A 3,974-nucleotide genomic window follows, 5' to 3' on the forward strand; every position below is an offset into this window, starting at 1 on the left:
TTTGCTATGTATATAATAATAAACTATTCATATATTTATAAGTCTTTTTTTAATCCACGTTTTTGTTTCTTAATTAAAACCCATTTTTAATGAAAATAACCAGTACTTCTCCAGTTAAAATAAAAATAGATGGGCTAAAGTACATTTGTTGGGCTAAGGTTCATTTACTTAAAAGTATTCGTTTTATTGTTTATACAAACTTTTATTGCTTCTTTGTATATAATAAATAAAAGTCGTTTTCTTAACTTTGTTGTTCAACAATATTGTCCTTTTGTTTTTTAATAGTAATAACTTAAAAGTATTGGAATTTAATTCGAAATGTCAGAAAATCATTGTTTAAGTTTTTTTACCATTTTCATGAATTTTTGGCAAATTCCCAAATATTTAAATATTTTTTGTGTATTTTTTACTAATAGACAAGGTTAAAAATAGTCTATAAGTTGAATAAATCATTATTATTAATTATCGAATGATATTTAATTTTATATGATATATAAGAATCATTTAATTAAAACTAAAACGTCAAATGCATTGTAAACTTGAACCTTTTTACCTTCGGAATGTTGTGTTGTATCTTGAGACACTCAATGATATTTCAAGTTTTGTTTGTATCAACAAAACAACAATTCAAATCATTCAAAGCTTATATATCAATCCTTTTAATTTACCAACAACAACATCAATAAAAACAATTCTCAAAATATTTCCACGTCTTGAAACTTTATTTCTACCATTAGAGATTTACAGAGACCTTTCAGACTTAGAAATTAGTGGCGATTTTTACTTTGATTTTGGACGATTTCCATGTGATTTTTATAATAATTATGGACTCTATAGTCATTTTTCGGACATGTTTTTGACTGAATGGTTCCCTAAACGTGTGAGAAAATTATGTGTTTACAGAACAGAAATTGAAAGGCTTTCACGTTGCATTGATCAATTTTATGAACTCAAAGACTTTACTTTAAACACTGCAGTTGTACAATCTAATGTCCAAGACGTCATTAATGTTTTAAAATGTCCCACTTTAACTCGAGTTTCATTGGCAATTGGTACAACTTCAATGTGTTTTTTGGATCAATTTGACTTTCAAAAACACATTAATATTGTCATCAATTTGTTCTTTTTTATAAAAGATGACAGCGATTTTTCCAAGACAATTATTGAAAAAATTGCACATCTTCCTCTTAATGTTAAAATTTACGTTTCTTTCATCACAAAAAGTGTTCTGACTAATCCAATTTTAAATTTCCTCCCTTTTATCAAATTTGAATACCCAAGATGCGTGGCCACAAAAATATACGACGACGCTCTTGGAGAGTCCAATTTATTTCAATATATCAGAAAAGCTCTTTCTGAAGAAATTCAAATTGTCAATAGTCCATTTCCCACTGATGTTTTACGGTCAATCATAAAATGTGATTTGTCATCTCCAGAAAACATGTTTATTAAAAAGATTGTATTAATTGAAGCTATATTTTGTGAACTCAAAATACCACAGACGACTGAATACCTTCAAGTAAAAAACATAATAGGTAATGTGATTACAAATGAATGCAATTTAGTCGAAGTCTATATTAACAATTACACAGGTACTACAATTGTTGTTAATGAATCACTTAAAATTTGGAAAAGTGAGAATCAACAAAAATTTAGTGATGATGTTGTTTCTGTGTATAACAATGTTATGTACAAAAACACTTTTGTTGTGCAACTCTGTGAAAATTGCAAATTGGAAACAAATATTAATAAAAGAACCAGATATATGTTTTTTAAAGGAGATACATGTGTTGGTGATATTTATGTGCAAGGCGAATTCAATTTCAAAAACAAGATTTTACTTGTGTACAATGTTTTAGACGGTTTTAATTTCTCAGATATAACACCAGATGATATCAACGAAATTAATTGTTTTAATGTTGGAAATCAAAACATCACTTTCAAAGTTGGAACGTTAAATAAATTTATAATGTCAAATGCAAATTTGTCTGGATTTTATTTTGTAAAAATTAAAGATGTGTTTATCAAGAATAGCAATATAAATTATTTTGAAGGGAAGGAATTAAAAGATTTCTCATTGTGTGAATCTACTATTAAAAACCAACATATTGGATACTAGTTAAAATACAAATAATTAAATATTATTTGATACCATTGTTTTTTTATTAATGGCTGTTCGGCGACTTTTGTTATTACTAAAGAGTGTTAACGTGATAGGGCGTATCCACACGGAAATGGTCAATCCCTGCGGATTGGAATATTTTGTGTGGATAGCCTCTTATTTTTTTGTCGAAAAAATTCAAATATCCGTTTTAAACCATATGTTATGATTTTTAAAATTAATAATTGTTATTTATGATCATTTATGGGACAAAAATGATACACAAACATGAATACCCCCATAAGGAGTATTTCCAATATTTGCAATAATTTCATAGTAAAAAAACGCTATTTTCAGCCTTTTTTGAAGTGATAAAATAAGAATAGATCAAAATGAACAAATAAAATAATTAACAAATTTACGTGTATTATCCCGTTTATTTGATACATGTAACGCTATTTTTTTGTTTTTTTTAATTGAAAAAACATTTTTAAGTGATTTATGGGATTATAATTTGGGAAAATTCCCGTTTTTTGCATTAAAAAATATTTAATTTAAATATCAATTTGTAATTATATTATTTTATTGTTAATCGTGGCTCAAAAATGCATTTTTATTACTTTTTACTAATAGTATTGTAATTTATATAAACACTCCATTAGTTTATTATTTTAATAATATTATTTGGGAATTGAAATGTGTTAAATAATGACTTTTAGTTGGCGCAATTTATACGTATAAAGACGGGTTTTATATCCAAAAAAATATTCAGGTTTTGTTGAAAATGTTAAAGACAAAGGTTTTATGTCTAAACTAAACTATTAATCAATAACAATAAATTATATTACAATAGTATATTATTAATGAACATAAAAATGACAGAATAATCACAAAACAAATTCTATTTGCATAGTTAAATAAAATGTAATTTTTACTATAAAAACGTTAAAAAGTTAAATGGCAAATTACCACATTGTAACCATAAGTTATTATTTATGTTATTAAAAAATCATAACAATACTGGTTAATTAAAATAGAATCGTACGGCAAATACCAACAAAAACCATTAAAAAATACAAGTTATATTAATCATTACATCTGACATGTAATAATGAAGATTGTCTGTCTATATTTACTATCCACACCTTTTCAGCCTATCCACAGTAAACTATGCCATACTATTTTATGACAAATCATGAAACAATTTATATAAAAATATTTCAAAAAATTATTTTCAAAATACATTATTATAATGAAATAACTTTTAACTATTATTTTTTATTATTATATTTAATATAAATAAACTAATAATGATACTATTATACTCAAAACCACAATTTATTATAAATTGTATTAAAATATTAGTTTTGATTTTGAATTCAAACTAATAATAGTTTAAAACAAATTTTATAAACATTGTTAAATGGTATTATACTTTTACTATAAAAACTTTTAAAAAAGTTAAATGGCAAAATACCGCATTTTAACCAAAAGTTTAAAATTTAATTATATAACAATAGTAAATTGCTCAAATTTATAACATATTGCTATACGGCAAATACCAACAAAAACCACTCAAAAATACAAGTTATGTTATTTATTTTGAACAACATGTAATAATAACAATTGTCTATCTATATTTACAATCCACACCTTTTCAACCTATCCACAGTAAACTATGCCATAGTTTTTTTTGACAAATTATATGTTATTTTATAAATTATTCAATTTCAATAATTTTATTCATTAATTATAGTTTATACAATTAGTTAAATAAACTAAAGTTAATTAATTAAAAACTTTAGTGTTAAAATTTTTAACAAAATTGTTTTTTCGCGGCAAATTCGTTTGATGGTAAAGTAAAAGATGACTT

Source organism: Entamoeba invadens (assembly GCF_000330505.1).
Source record: "Entamoeba invadens IP1 unplaced genomic scaffold scaff_1105074726503, whole genome shotgun sequence".
Taxonomy (NCBI): Eukaryota; Evosea; order Mastigamoebida; family Endamoebidae; genus Entamoeba; species Entamoeba invadens.